General features: G+C 46.9%; 1 protein-coding gene across 2 annotated transcripts in view; it reads right to left on the reverse strand.

The window, feature by feature from the left end:
• Nav2 (neuron navigator 2) overlaps positions 1–16,238 on the reverse strand; it is a 665,125-nt gene that overhangs the window by 579,642 nt on the left and 69,245 nt on the right. The gene's annotated exons all lie outside the window — the stretch shown is intronic.

Genomic DNA, 16,238 nt, shown 5'->3' on the forward strand with positions numbered 1-16,238 from the left:
CACTTTTACAGTTGGTGTGATACCATAATATAATAGGAAATATAGATTTAGTCTTTCTTCTGGGCTCCTGGCACACAGCTTCTGAAACCCTTGGGATTTCCTGAGTGATGACCAGGAGAGGAGCATTTTCTGTTACTCCTAGTGAACCCCGTCAGGCACACTTGAGCTTATGCTAATGAAGTGGCCCTTCCTGGGGTCGCCTAGATCGCCTCAGGGTGGGGGCTTTCTCAGAGAAACCAATGATGTAAGTAGAGTGCTGGAACTTTTGTCCTACCCCGTGACCTCCGGGGAGGAAAGAAGGGATGGACATCCATTGTGTCAAAGACCAATTATTTAATCAATCAGACCTACTTACTGGAATCTGTAAAATTCCTAAACTACGTGGTTTGGAGAACCTCTAGCTTGGTCAACACCACCCCATGTGAGGAAGGCAGCACGTTCTAATTCTAGGGACAGAAACCCTGCAGTCAGAACCCTTCCTGCCCCATGTACCTCTTCATCTGACGGTTCAGCAGAATCCTTTATAACAAACCAGCAATGCGAGCAAAGTGCTTTCCTGAGGTCTATGAGCCATTCTAGTAAATTATTAAACCCAAGGAAATGGTCACGAGAGCCCCTAATTTATAGCCAGTTGGTCAGTGTCACTAACTGCAGGTAGTTAGTGTCAGAATTGAATTGAATGGTCAGACACCCAGTTGGTGCCTGGAGAGTTGGAGAATTGATCGTTGGTGTGGAAAACCCACTCATTTAGTGTCAGAAGTGTTGTGAGTAAAACCAGATCATAGCTGGGAAAACAGACTCAGAGAAATAGGATCCTTTGACCAGGATTGTTCAGCTGATAAAGACGGGAGACAGGATTTGAGGTTAGGTCTGCATGCTCCAAATCTATGCTTCCTCTATGTTCAGCTGACTCTGCGGGGAGGCTGGAAACACGGCATAGAGGGTATGAGCAAGCAGGAAAGCAAGGTTTGGACCCTGATCCCACCACTACATCTCAGAAACTATTCAATCCTTGGAGGCCTCGGTTTCCTCAGCTGTAAACTGGAATAACAATATTGCCTACCCTACAGGGTTTTTGTGAGCATATGAGGTAATCCCTGAGGGCACCACACATGTATACATTACAACACAACTGTGAGGCCAGTGAAGTATTCACTTAACCCTTTAAATCAAGTGATTACTGCATGGCACAAGTTGGTGAATCAGAAGTCCAAGAGTCCCTGAGCTTGGTCCTCAGCACTGGGGTGGGGGGATTTCCTTTCATTGTAATGGAGGTAGGTTGGAAGCTAGCACCACAAAGGCATCTCAGGTTTTCATAGATTCCCTTCAGAAATACTAAATGACCAAAGCTTATGCTGACACCAAGAATGATATGTAGGAAAACACACTAATCAATGACTCAAAAAGATTCCAAAAACACCCTCTAACTGGGGATCTTGGGAATTTTTATTCCATTTATTTTGCCTCTGTCTTTCAAATGCATGCACATGAGTGATATGATGGAAAACAATCTTTGATTAAGTATAAGATCTTTTCATAAGTAAATAATTTTTAAATGATGAGAATGTATTGCATCATAGTTTAACTGGCAGTCTTCTTTTTCCCCTGAGTGGTACGTAAAATCAATGTGAATTTTACAAGCAATGAAATTTGAGATTTAATGAACTGCAATAATTTATTTATGAGCAGACTTTGGTGTATGACCTATTTGTGAGATTTAATTCCCTAAAGTTTGTGCTAAGGTCTAAAGGACTGCTGTCCTCAGTATTTCCTGAGTTAATTTGCTGGAAGGTGAAGGTGCAGAGAAAGACAAGAGGGGAGAGGGAAAGGGTGGAAAAGAGAAAAGAGAGGCAGAGTGAGGGTAGTGCTAGAAGCAAATTTTGTATAATTAACATTTGTATATAGGACCAACAGATAAGATCAAATAGCTAAAGAATCCCCTCCAAGACATTGTGAAATTCTGAGTCATCGAGCAAAGATGCTGTTGTATTTACTGTGCATATTTGGGAACATGGCTTATATAGGGATTTTGAGTTATTCACAAATTTCCAAAGACTTAATCAAAGATTTTTGTGCTGCGTAGGCGCAAGGACCCGAGTTCGATCCCGGGTACCAAAAAAAAAAAAAAAAAATCAAAGATTTTTCTGATTATCCTCAGGTAATCAAAAGGTTATGAACCTTAAACAGTCCAGTTAAATGAGAGTTGTTGATGGCAATAGCTTTATCTCATGACTGGCCGCTTTGTGGCAGATCACATCGCCTGGAACACACCAGCTGCCCCTGCAGGCTACCACTAGCCCATCTTGCTATGTACAAAGTCACCATTGACATTAGCACTGGGGACCAATGTGAGAAGTCAAGATGGATTTAAGGAGCTTTAAGCACCTCTTTATCTTTGCAGAAATAACTTCAACAAAAGCTCCCACAGGCCTTAACTTCATTCCTGAGCTTCATTTGACCATAGAAGCAGGAGAGATTCAAATGACAATGGATATTTCCATGTAGAAGGATAATAAGCATCTTTTTGATAATTGAAGCCTCATTTATTACAAAGCCAACATGTTGACTTCCACCTCTGAGTCTAATTTGGCCAGACAGAAAAATGCTTTGGGACCTATTAAAACTACTTAAATCCAGGGCAAACCACAGTGTATCTGTTCTTGGTGACTCCATGTAGAGCCCAGAAAGCCAGCTGCTCACTTGGTTATGGAGTCCACGCTACCAGTGGCACTGCACCTTCTTTCTTCTTCCCAAGGTTGCCTGAAAAACTCTTCACTTTTCTTCCTCTCCAAGTTTTCTTCTTCTTTTTCTAACTATTACTAACAAAATGTTGGCCATTCTGACATACTAACTCTGCTTTTAAAAAATGCTTCATTTATCAATCACCAAATACCACAAAAATGATCCCATGCTGCATTCTTCCTTCAGGCACCAAGATGCTTTAGCATCTTGAATGTTCACTTCATCCAGAGCCACTGAACGTCTACCATGTGTAAAATCTGGTGCCTGGCTCCAGCTTCAAGGATAGCTCTGTGGTATCTGTCTCTTGAGACACATAGAAAATCAGATCTTCTGGTTCTTAGGACAGAGGCTGCTGGTGTTCATCAATATCCATGATCTCTCCTTTTCTTTGGCTCCTTTCCAGTCCTCTTTCATCCCAGGAGGCCTTGTGATTAGTTTTCACCAGCTGAATGTGGGCAACATGATCAGCGTGACTTCTAAGCCTCTCTAAACCTCCTAAGAGATACTTCAGGCTCTCTCTTCTGTTGCCTATTGGCCAGATGCTAAAGGTCCAGGAAAGGACTCTGGTAATGTATGTGACAGGTGAGTCCTGGGATAGAGGAAGCCTGGGTCTCTGAATGTTTACAGGAAGCAGAACTCCCAGCTGCTCCATTCTAAATGCATGGCACCAGCAATAAATACACCTTTATTGTATTAAAACATAGGGATTTTAAGGTTGGTTCATCTGTTACATCAGCTAGAGCTACTTATTCTAATTAATATATTTTTGTTTTTTAAAATGTTTTTTCTAGTGCAGATTTTATTTATATGTGTGACACTTCAAACATTTCAATTGTGTGTGAGGCTTTTTGGAAAGCAATGATCTGCTTTAGTGTGCGTGGAGGGGGGAATGAAATTTGCTGATGCTGGTCACAACTGCAAAGAGTTAATATAAAGACCCCAATTAGATTCAAGGGCCTAATTGAGCAGTCCCTGTGGAGCTAATATTCTTCAAGAACATGCCTGTTGTCGGCTTATGAAATACTTGGTCCATACCACCGCCTTTCAGTTGAGCAGATGGGAGTTTTGATATAAATTGTGCTGGCATTTGCTGCACTGAAAATAGAATTTGTTTTGCCTGCTTCCAAATTCAGTTTTAAAAAACAACAGTCAACAAGTTCCATTTCCTCCCTTTAGGGAGGTCAGCGGGACCAGACCTCTGTTTCCTATTACAAGCACAGGAATAGAGCCAAGGATCTCAACACAGTGGAAGCCCTTGAGCTTTGCCTTCTTGAGGCCATCAAATGCAGAAATATTTTCTGGAGCATTCCTGATGGAACATCCAACCTGCACTTGTTTGCCCTCTTTGATGGGGAGCTCACTGTTTGATAAAGTGTTGCATTCTACTGTTAAGGAACACTGCAGATTAGAAAACTGAAACTGATCTCCACAAAAATTCCATTCTTCACTGTCATGCGTGCTCTGCAGAGGCGTTTCTTGAAAGTACAGTCTCTCTGTACATATTGACCCTGGAGGCATTTGAAAGCAGATTGGGAGGCTGAACTCTCAACATTTCCATATCTCTGCCCTAAAGTCCTCTGTTCTTCACATGGCATAACTCTTAGGGCCCTGTCTCAGAACATACTCCAGCTTGTCACTGTCCAGGGGAAGCTGGAGGGCCAGGAGCTGGCCACAGTCTGACCAATGTGGAGAGGAATGGCCAATGTCCGATGTCTTCAAGTCACGATGGCTCAGGCAAGTTGAGCTCTTATGGGTGGGTTTGAGGCATTTAGCAGAGAAGGGCCTCAGAGGACAGCAAGGACTCTCAGCTCCAGTGGGCTTACAGAGAAGGTTCAAATGGAGATAAGGAAACTCCTCGGGTTTCACCTCCTCTGTCTACAATACCTCCCAGCTTCTGCCCACCTCCCTCTGAGTGTGTCGCCTTGGTATTTCCCCAGAATATTCTCCATGACTTAAATTCAAAACTTCCACAGGGAGAGAACTTGACATTTCCACTGACTTGACCTCAACTGACTCAGGCAGTGTTTTAGCGGCCTGTTGACCAAGCACCTACAGTAGGGTAGCCTGCAGTCCCATCCAAATGCACTCCCCTACCCAATTTCAATGGTGAGAGGGGTGGGTCACAGGATAGCACTCCGACCATTTTTGCAGAAGGAACAGTGGGGTCTTAGCAAGAAGGGGCTGCCCTGGGTTGGCCTGACTTACATGACCTTCACAAATGCAGCCTTATCTTGCTTTTGACAGCTGTGTCACAGGGCAAGCCTCCCAGGTATGGAAATATCCCCAAGCTGTGCTTTTACCAGCTGCTGCTAAGGTGCCACTCCCTACCTGGCAACTGTCTCTGGAAGCTCCTCTGGAGGACTCTGCTGAAGGCCTCACTGCTGCAGGTTGGCTCTCATTCCAAATTGTGACTTTGACAATAGGCATGTGTTCTTCATCTCTGCTCTGTCAGAACCCCATTAAAGCCCTATGAGAACCACTAGGAGAGGAAGCAGACCGAGAATGTCCAAGTCAGCACCCAGCTCTAACCCCACTCTGGCCAGAGTGTAATGAAATGCAGTGGAATTCTGGGCTAGAGTTGCACAGTGATTTCTGAGACAAAAATAAAATTTGAAAATGGTGGATGCCAGGCCTCCCCTTGGCTTCTGTGCCCAGGGCTTGGGCTCACTTTCCAGTGCACCAGGGTCGTGTGCAGTCCCCGGGGGCTCCTCCTGGGGCACCTTGAGATGGGCACACTCCAAGTGCCTGTCGCCGCTTCAGCAGTCATTAGACACACAAAGAGCTGGAAAAATGACTGCTGACCTCTCTGCTTGAGGAAGCAGCAGCCCACTGGGCCATTCTCCACCTCAGGCTTTAAACAGCATGGTCATCCAGCACGGTTTGAAGGGAGGAGCTGTTTATCCTTGGCACCAGCTGAGCAGGTAACACTGGCTGCTGGGAGCTTCCAGGCAGGAAGTGAGAAGCCCTGCCCCTGCAAGTCTAGGTTGACTTTAATAAAGCTAAAGTAGGGCAAATATACATTGTGAAGTCCTAACAGGCCACAAGGGGGATTTTCCTGTTGTGTGTGTCTTGGCTGAGGCCTCACGCTGAAGACAGAGGGTAGCACAAAGCCCTCGTTCTAGACAGCTGCTTACTACTGCCCAGCAGCTCTTCCTGGAAGGTGGAAAGCCAGTCCCCAGACCCCACCTGCACAGCCCCCAAGAGGTGGTCTTCCTAAGGACATTTGGAGAGGAAAGGGAGGGGAGAGAGGAATGAGACTTGGTGCCTTTCACCCTGTCCCTCGCCAGCCAGCTCAGGGAGCCCAGGAGAAGCACGCAGAGATTGGAGATCCATGCAGGCGCAGAGCCCGGCTTCTCACCTCCTTCGCTGATGTGTGATGAATTCCAGAAATGGTGAAAGCAACCCCTGGTGTTAATGGAGCAGAGCGAATGAGAACGGTCCTGGGAACGGGTGTGTGTGTTCGAAGTGTGCGTGAGTAGGCACTGGGCTGAAGCCACCGAGGTGCGACGGCAGGTGAGTGAAGGGGGCAGGGGCTCGGCACTGTCACCCTCAACAGGGCAAGGGTGCCCCTGTCAAAAGACACTGGTGAAGGTCACCGGGCGTGCACTGTCTCAAGAGCGGGGGAAGAGACTGGAGGCAGGGAGCAGGCACCACAGAGGTCATCTTAGGTAAGGCGCAGCCCATGTCAGGGATGGGACCGTTCAGAGGGCTTCAGAGAACCTGGCTGCTACCCCGTGGAGGAGCTGACTTCTGGAAGCTGCCCGGCAAAGGTCACTGGAAAACCAGGCAAGAAGTCCAAGAGAATGAGCCGCACAAAGGGGCCTCTGCCCTGTCTCTTCCTCCTCCCAGGGAGCCAGAACTGGGGGTCCTGCGGGCAGTTGGGTAAGAAGTGCACCGGGAGGGTGCACTCAGGACCCGACTCAGCACCAGGTTTGCATGGCTGGGAGGGATAAAGTTTTATGTTGAAGGTGAAATTACTGTTTCTGTTTAGATTGGACTGGCCTTTCTCGTAACTCAAGATGAGGCTGTTGCTTCTCTTGTAATAGCCAGAGGGGACTGGAAATGATGCGTGTTGCCAAGTGACAGGGAAGGGAGTTTGAAGGCCCTGGTGGGAAAAGGCTGTGCGCTTTCCTGATAGGCCCTGCTGACTTCAGACCCCTCAAGAAGCTGGTCTCACCATCCAGCATGGGCCTCAGTCTTCCCACACCTCAGACCCCTCCTGCGATAACTGGACAGTGCGATACCCACCTCCCGGAGGAGTTCTGAGGATCGGTGTGGCAGTGTGTAGTGTCTGGCCTGTGGCAGTGCCAGCCAATGGCTTTCCTTCTGCCTCTGTCCCCCTTACTGCGAGGGTCTCTCCCTGCCACCTCTGGGCCAGTAGACTTGGAGAACAGCAGAGCGGAAGACCCTGGGCAGGCTGTGGTCCAGCCTCCTCACAGCACACGAAGCAAGACTGGGGTTCAGAGGCCCAAGTCCAGCTGCCTGAGGTCACTCAGTGAGTTAATGGCACCAAATCTCCTGACTCCCAGCCCAGCCTTCTCTCCTCCAAGCCCCTGGACACTGTCCTAATTGTTGATCAACTGAAGAGTGACAAGGGGCCACTAGATCTGGCCCTGACCCTCCCAGTAGTGCCCAGAGGTGCCAGGTAAAGGAAAGCATTGACACCCATTTTCATTCGCCTGGCCACTTCCACCCAGCCCGCCCTGCGCCAGAGCTCCGAATGGGCAGGGGCTGGGGCTGGAAGCCACCATCGCTGCTCACTGAGTTCCCAACTCATCGAAGGAGGCAGAAGACTGAGAGCACTTGGAAGAGTCTAGGAAGGCTTCCCAGAGAGTTAAGGAGCCTGTGGAATGAGTGGGAACAGATGGAAATCTCTCCAGATGTTCCCCCTTCCAGCCTCTCCCCAGGTGACTCTCATCTGTAGGGACCTCTGATGTTAAGTTCTCTTGCTGTGTGGTCAGAACACCAGGAAGTCCTCTGGAACCTTTCTGTTGTCTGCGAGTGTGTCACTGCCTTGAGGGCACGTTAAGGCCCTTAGGTAAGGACAGCCTGGGAAGAGCTGCCTACAATCTGTTGGCAGGTCTCTGCTCATTTTGCAATTACACGGTCCTCCCAATCAGTTCTTCTCTCCCCGCCTGATCCGAGCTTTTGGATGTTTACAGCTGGTGGGTGATGGGTGGTACAGAGGAAAGAAGGTGCCCAGGCCCAGGCCTCTCCTGATGAAGGCAAAGAGAACACAGCTCGAGGGTGACTTCTTGCTTAAGGTATTTGACTTCACATCAGAGTAGCACCATTGGCCTAGTGATCTCAAAGCACTTCTCAGGAGCCACACAGATTGCTTTCTGTAAACTCGGGTAATCCACATCTGAATTCCTGTCCATGAAGGTAATACCAGGGATAAGCGCTTACCCCTTTGGATGCAAAACCAATGAAATGCAGCCAAGGCAGCATTTAACAGTGGCCTGCCTGAGTCAGGGAGATCGCTCCTGGTGGTGGCTAATCGGATCAGCCCCCACTTGTGGCTGGCACAACTCAGGGCTGGCTCTCGAGGCTCTGCCTAGAGACTGGCTGCCAGGCTGCCCCTTTTCCAGCCAAAGGCACTGGAAGACGAAGGGCAGGGACTGCAGAACAAACTGGGGAGTTTGTGTACGTGTGTAAGTTGAAATAGTTGCCACATTAAACATTTCTATAAAGTTAATTTCTGAGATTCCTTACAAATTTGGGCAATCTCAAAGATTTAAAAATTAAAGAAGGAAAACTTTATGGTAGAAGAAGAAATCATTGGAAGAATCATTTTATATCCTCAGAATAAGGAAAGGCTTTCTAATTTGGGCCAGGATCCAGAAGTTATAAAGGAAAAGATTGATCAATTGGACTACACACAACAAATCAAAAACCACAAACAAAATGAAAAAGAGAAGAAATTGTAGCACATACTAGGGAGGGATATTCTCCCTACTACACAAAGTGCTCAAGAAATCAATACGTAAATGATCAACAACCCAATAAGAAAACCAAATGATAAAAATGATAAATTATAGATAATGAAATACAACAGTCTTTCAAGTATAGTAGAGACGATCAGCTTCACTCACAACTTAAAAATAAAAAGTTAAATTCCATTGAGATGCCAACTGTCGTGTCTTGGAATGGCAAATATCCAAAGCCTTGATAATACATAGTTGGCATACCTGCGGGAGATTCCAGCCCCTCCTCCAGGAAATTAAGAAATAGCTCCTTGTGCCACAGACCAGAAACTGGTTCTCAATCATGTGCCCCAAGGACTGCATCCCCTCAGGAGTTTCACTTTCAGATTCTGAAGATGGAAACAGGAGCTTTGTCCAGATCCTATTTGGCATTGAACTTGAATGTGCTGTTCTCCCATAATTAGCCAAAGGTTCTAGTTAGCAATAAAAGTGCTTCCTCAGTAATCCTAGCCGCATGTCCTCTTCTAATTCTTATTAAAGCAGAGAAAACAAGGGAGAAGCAGCGCTGCTGCAGGGTTACTGTGTGCCAAGAGCCCTGTAGAGGCTCATGCGTGTTATGTCATTTACAGCCCACAACAACCCACAGGCACTGCCATCTCCTTCCTCCGTTTTTGCAGTACTGGGGATTAAACCCAGAACCTTTGCATTGAGCTACATCCCCAGCCCCTTTTTACTTTTTTATTTTGAGACAGGGTCTCTCTAAGTTGCCAAGTGGCCCAGACTGGGCTGGAACTTGCAACCCTTCTGCCTCAGCCTCCCCAAGTCCTGAGGTATATGCCACCATGCTCAGTGCCATCCTTCTTGTAGGAGAGGAGTCAGGCTCAGAGCAGCCCTGTGATTTGACTTCCTAGATGGTTCAGGAAAGAACTGAACAGAGGAGACACATTTTGCATGTCCTGCAAGGAAAAACTTATCTTGCTAAGGGTCATTTTTATTGAGTGAATCAAAGAAAATCTAGAAGCTAAAGGTGTCCTGGTCAGCTGTTGAGAAGTCTGTCTGAGAGTAGCAGGGTGCCAGGCCGGGGATTTGGTTCGTTTCTCTGTAATCCTCTTCTCCTGTGACAGAGGGGCCAATACCAGCCTTAAGTGCCTGCTCAGTGAGAAGCCAAGAGCAGCAGTGAACTAACTCATCAAGTGTTTGCCCCTCTGGTTAGAGGAGAAAGTAGGGCTGACCCTTTGCATTGCACGCATCAGCAGGTCCCTGAGGGATGTGCATGCTGGCGTGGGGACATGGCCCTCAGGACACATACAGACTGTCCTCTCTGAGCCTGCCAAGAGGTCCCCTCAGATGACAGCTTCTCTCGTTTCCCTCTTCCAGCGCCATGAATCCCAGTCCTCTCTTGGCCTGTTTGCCAGAAGAGACACTAGAATCCTGCTGGCTGCTCCTTTTTTGTTAGTGGAACCACTTGTGGTAGATGCTGTTGTCCTTGGCAAAGGAGCATCATTGTAAATCAGGGATTAGAGTGAAAAGACAATTATCTTGTTTTCTGTAACCAAGGACTCCCCTTGATTTCTTTCTTCATGGAGTTCTTTGTGGACTATCATGTGATGGCAAAAATTCCCAGAGAAGAGCAATGAGGAAGAAAGCTAGGGGAGCCAGGGAAGCTGAGGTCTTATGGAGACTGCTAGTAGTGCTTCCCCATCCTAGATGCCCCCCTTGGGATTCATGTGACCCCCTTTTCAGGAGCGAAGCAACTCCTTCCATCCAGAGCTGTGATGCAAAGTGGTTTTGTGGACACTGGTTAAAACCACTGAGAAAGGGAGAATCCAAGCAGGAAGCTGTGAAATTTTGCAAACATCACATTCTCAGAGTCTCTCCAAATCCAAACTTGTGCTTGCTTTCACCATTACTCAGAATCATTGAGCTAAATTTGTCAAAATCAAGTATTTCTCTGAAATAGTGCCACCTCAGTTAATCAGACCTTGCTAAGTCTGAACCCTCCGTGGCTCGAAAGCTGTCTAGTTCCCTTTTTCCCTCTGTCATTGAAACAAGAAGGCAAAAATACAAGAAACCAATCTCATCTCAGGGCTTTGGATGATGACTTTTAGTAGATATCTTGGGCTTGACATTAGCACTAAAGAGCCATGAGAACTCAGGTTCAGAATTTCAGGCCTGAGTCCTTTAGGAACTTCAAACATCAAAAGAGGATGTGATGTGAGTCTTATATGCTATCTACTAGAGTATTAAGAATAACTCAGATCTGGGGCCGGGGATTTAGCTCAGTGGTTTCACCGCCTGCTGCGCAAGCTCAAGGACCTGAGTTCAATCCCTAGTACCAAAAAAAAAAAAAAAAAATGAATAACTCAGATCTAAGAGTGGTGGAAACCAAAAGGTTTTCTGGATCATCCCTCATGCTTCTTAACTGTTCCTGTTTAGCATCTAAGGGAAACTGTCTTGTACCTTCCCATGCTAGAGTCATGTTTCTTGGCCATCATGGCCATCAGTCTGTGACATGCTGGGGAGGAGCCATAGGCAATGCACAGGAGACTCAGGCCAAGAGGTCAGGTTCTACTCCACACTGCAACCAGGGGGCCACATGTGTCCTAATTCTGGTGGCAGAGTCCTCACCTGGGACAAGCTGGCTGAATTAGCTTAGCACAGGTAATCTTTGGGTAGGAGGGGAGAGAGACAAGCAAGGCACAGAGCCCCTGACCAGCTGGAAGAAGGAAAAGGCCTTTCTGAAGCAGGGCAGTGGGTGGTTCGAGACACGTCACTGGTAAATTCTGTTTCTCCTTACCCTTGGACTTGGTGACCCTCCCTGCACTCTTTTGGGTATGGATTGCCTGTTGCCTTTACCAGAATCACATTCCCTTTCCTCTGCATGTGTCTAAATTCTATTTATCTTTAAAGGGCCAATTCAAAAGCGATCCCCTTTATAATTCCTCTAGGAATAATTCCTTCCCTGAACTATCCCAGCATCAATCTGCACCTCTTACAGGACACTTGTCACTTTTCCTCATGTCCAAATATTTCATGCCACCCTGTAGCCTCCCAGACGCAGGGCTGAATTCCATATTTGTGCATAGGAGGTGCTCAAATGACTAGAGAGTGACTGATTGACTGAAGGAAAGAAGAAGTGAAATCCCATATTCGCACATAGCAAAATTATTCCACCTAAATACTTCAAATATTTTTACTTTGCAATTCTTGTTTAGGTCTTCTTATAACAACACTAAACTAATCACATTGCAAATCCTATAACTTCCTTAGCTACGGCCCTTACTTTTGATGACTTCTTAGAATTTAGAGCAAACTTTAATTTCTAACAGTCAGGTCTTGGATAACTGCCACACAGAGTGCTTTTCTCGTAGCCCTCAAATCAATGTCCATGACAACATTTCGGCCCAAGCCTGCTGTGAAAATTTAATTCCTCTCTTGCAGCCCCTCCTCTCAGGAATCAGAAAATAATACTTAGGGAACCAGTAATCTTTATTCAACACAAATAAAGGGGAAAACAATACTCTTGGCTCCTTAAAGCTGTATATTAGCCACACGGCAGAAAGTATCTCATTGATATTAATGTGCTTACAGCTTATTACACAAAAATTAATTAAAAATTGAATAAGACCAGAGCTCAAAATTCTGCATGTCTAATTTCCCCACCAAAGCAGCTCACACAATGAATAGCTAAAATTCTAAGAGCATTAGTTTATCGCAGTGCAGCATAAAACTCCATTTTGGATCATTCCTTTTCAAAGGAAATGGGGTCTCTTTGTTGCTTTATGGGTCCTCCATGAACACGTCACCTTCGGAAGGTGGGGAAATAGATCTCAGGGGATTTGATGCTATTATTCTTTGATTCTTAGCTCAAGCTTCAGGCCCTAGAAAAACACCCAGTTATTTGCAAACCACAAATGGCCCACCCCAGGCAAGAAGGCTGAGACTGTCACCAGTGTCCCCTGGTCTCAGATATCTCTGCAGACTCATGGGAGACCCAAGAGAGGAACCCCTTCCAGTCAGGCCAAGCTGACTCCTACCTCTGAGTCACTTCTCCCTGGAGTAGCTGGACAGAGTGGAAAGACCACAAAGCCTGGAGTCAGACATCGGCAAGTGAATTTCCGTCTCTGAGCCAGTCTCTGCACACGGCACCTGCCTTCGAGGGTGGCATCAAGCACTAGCTGAAATCCTGTGAATGTGGTGCCTGGCACAGGGCAGATGCCCAATATATGCTCCTACCATTCAGGACAAAACAAAAAGCTTCAGTCCAGCAGGTTGGCAGCTTCATTTATTTCCCTACAACATAAAATGTCTGCAAGCCTCTTGCTCATCAAGTCTGCTGTAACAGTAAATTGCTAAAAGGAAGAGCTGTTATTTCATGATCTCTGCATTCCTAGAACTTCACACGGTCTTTGAATGTCTGTGGAGCAAATGAATGAAAGAATGGAAAAGCATAACCATGGTTGCTGGATGTCTACCACCAGCACCTTATTCATGGTAGCTCATGTCGTCTACACTTCAACCCTCAGAGTAGATGCTACCTCTGCAACAGTTAAGATACCAAAGCCCAAAGAGATGTATGGCGGCTCCACCAAAGCTAAGCAAATAACAGATATGCTGTGTAAAATTGTCTATGTTCTTTCTCTTAAAAACTACCAGTGAGTATTTACCATGTGCCAGGCACTGAGGTGAATGTCCTACCTATATTCTAATCTAAATGTTACAATCTTGTGGAACGAGTGGAATTCCAGATGGGGACACTGAGGCTCAGATCTCTTCTGTGTCTTTGTAGCCAAGCAGACCCAGCTGGTCTTCAAAAGCAGCCATTGGTAGCTGGTACAGCAAACTCTGAAGAGGAAGACTCCTCTCTTATCCTGAGCCAAAGAAGTGCCCTGTGCATCGTTTCCTGTTGCGATGGGAACAGAGTGGCCTAACCCAGAATCCTTTGCAGCTGCCATGCTCTGTGGGAGTTGGCATCACAGGGCTGTTCCTCCCTAGTCCACTGCCCCCAACTGCTCTCCAGGGCAATGGGAGCCGCCCCTCCGGCTGGCAGCCTACAGGGCTGGGCAGACCTAGTGCACAGTTCCATGAACACTCACAAAGGCCTCCTGAAGTCACTGGGGAAGCCAGAGCAGCCCAGCAGAGACCAGGGCAAACCATGGTGCTGGGGGAAAGTTCTCCCAGCCAGCGCTGTGTCCCTGGAAGAAAGACTCACAGAACCAGGCTGAAGAAGAATGGTTCCTCAGAGCAAAGGACATGGACGTGAGAACAGAGAGCCCTGGGTTCCAGGGCTGGCTCTGCCTCTGTATGAGGCCCTTTGTGAGTCCCCTTCCCTCTCCAGGGAAGGAGATGGCCTAACTCTGGGGCTTGATCACCTCCTTTTGGGCTCATAACCACCTGTGGTTCAGGTAAAAGGGTTTCATTATAGGTAAGAAACCTAAAGTTCAGAGAGATTAAGTGACTTATTTAATGTCACACAGCAAGAAAATGGGGAGTCAGGTTGGGACCCCAGGCCAGTCTAGCTTGAAGCCCCACATTCGCATCACTGCCAGGGTCCCCGATCCTTCATCTGGAACCAGGGCTGGTGGTCATACCTTAACCTCCCATTCTAGGCAGACCTGTCTCTTAAGGAAACCTCTCTCCTGTGATACCTCGGGGTTCTGAAGTAAGGGATAGGTGTAGGAATTAAGAGCATTATGTCGTTGCGCCTTCCATTTCTGGCCTCAGTTTCCCAAACGTCTACCTCCATGGTTTCTGCTATATCCTCATAGAACACCTACAAATACTTAAATCAAACTGAAACCAACTCATTTTTGAAAACTGTAACATTGTTGTAAACAATAAAAATGTGAAGTCGTGGGTTTAATGTAGGGATTATATTCTTTCCGAATATGTAACAAGACACACTGGTACCTCGTTCACAAATTTAATTTGTTCTACAATACGGACAAGATGGCCACGTTTGTGTTTGTGTGGGTAAGATGGCCATAACTGTGTTTGTCACCGGATGCAAAGTTTGCAAACAAAAACAAAATTTTGCCTAACGCCTCTGTTTTCGAACCAAATTGTTTGCAAATGAAAGCATTCGTGAACCGAGGTACCACTGTACATTGATAGCAATTATTACAAGCTGTTCATCCAAGTGACACCTACCAGCACCCTACCAGAGGCCTGCAAACCCGGGTGGGGGAAAGGTCTATGAGTCTTTGCCCCTCCCTCCGCATGGAGGTGCCTGTACCTTGGACACATGCCATCTCCATGTCCCGTGTGCTCCGGGCCCCCATGATGGACATGGGGCTGGGATGGAAGCAGCTGTGGACCGGCGCCTGATTGCAGCAGATGCGAGTCCAGGGAAGATGGCTTCCAAAGGAGCAGCAGCCAGAGAGAGCTGGTGTATCCAAAGCAGGAGACTCGCAGGCATAAGGAGGTGGAGCACAAGAGCAGCAAGCCGCCCCCCCCACCGCCGGGTGTGACCTCTTCCGCCACAGCCACAGCATGGGACCCAAGGCCCACCTTCCCAATGCGTAAGGCTGGAGAGAGCAGCTGGCTAGGCTTTCAGGGGCAGGGGCATCCTCGGGATAGCGCACCCTGCCCCTCACAGTGGAGCTCACCCCTGAGTTGTATTTGGTTCTCTTTGTTAGCCTAGCTTTTAATCAAAGCTTAGCACAACACAGAAAAATGTACAAATCCTAAATGTGTACAGCTTGATGGTGTTTCAAATCACACCCATAATCAGCACCCAGATCAAGAAACAAGATACCAACTTCATCCTAGAAGTCCTCTCATGCTTCCTTTGAGTTACACTCCTGTCCTAATCCCTAATATCAGAGATGGGTGCTATCCAGTCTAGTATCTGGCTTCTTTTGTTCTACACTATATCCACATGATTCACCCATCTTGTCATGTGGAACTACAGTTAGCTCATTTTCACTGGCCATTGTATAAGTATACTACCATGTATTTATCCTACTCATAATGAGTATTGGGTAGTACTCAGTTGGGGCCACCACGAAGAATAATATTGCTATGGACATCCTAGCCCCTGACCTTTGCTTTCATTTCTCTAGGGTATACACACTAGGACAGTCACATGTTGCGGTTCAATGAATATGGACAGTTTCCCAAGGTGACTACATCAATCTCTAGTTCTGCCAGCTCTGAGAAAGAGTTTTAGTTTCTCTATATCCTTGCCAACACCTGGCCTATTTTTACCTTTTTAATCTCAGCCATTCTGGTGTGTGTATAAATTGCCCACATTTTGGTTTTGTGCAAACTGTGCGACAGCCCATAGGTTTATGTTACTTCTCAAGAAATCGATGAGAGGGGGTGGACAGTGGCTGGACCCTGACTCTGCAGGCACAACCTTCACGCCGGCTCCCCTGCTACTCACTCCATGTCAGAAGGCCACCGGCCTTCACTAACCCCTGCTTACACTCTCGCTGATCAAAGCAGTCAAGGAGGGGATTATGTCAAGAGTTTGTATAACTTTCCAAATAAGTAACTGAGACAAAGTTCAGGCTTCTCTTCTGATTTCAGTCCAGTGTTCTTTTGCTGAGTTTCTACCATCGTCTT

Source organism: Heterocephalus glaber, unplaced genomic scaffold (genome assembly GCF_053883595.1).
Source record: "Heterocephalus glaber isolate CG9 unplaced genomic scaffold, H.glaber_assembly_v1.0 deba00001428, whole genome shotgun sequence".
Taxonomy (NCBI): Eukaryota; Metazoa; Chordata; class Mammalia; order Rodentia; family Bathyergidae; genus Heterocephalus; species Heterocephalus glaber.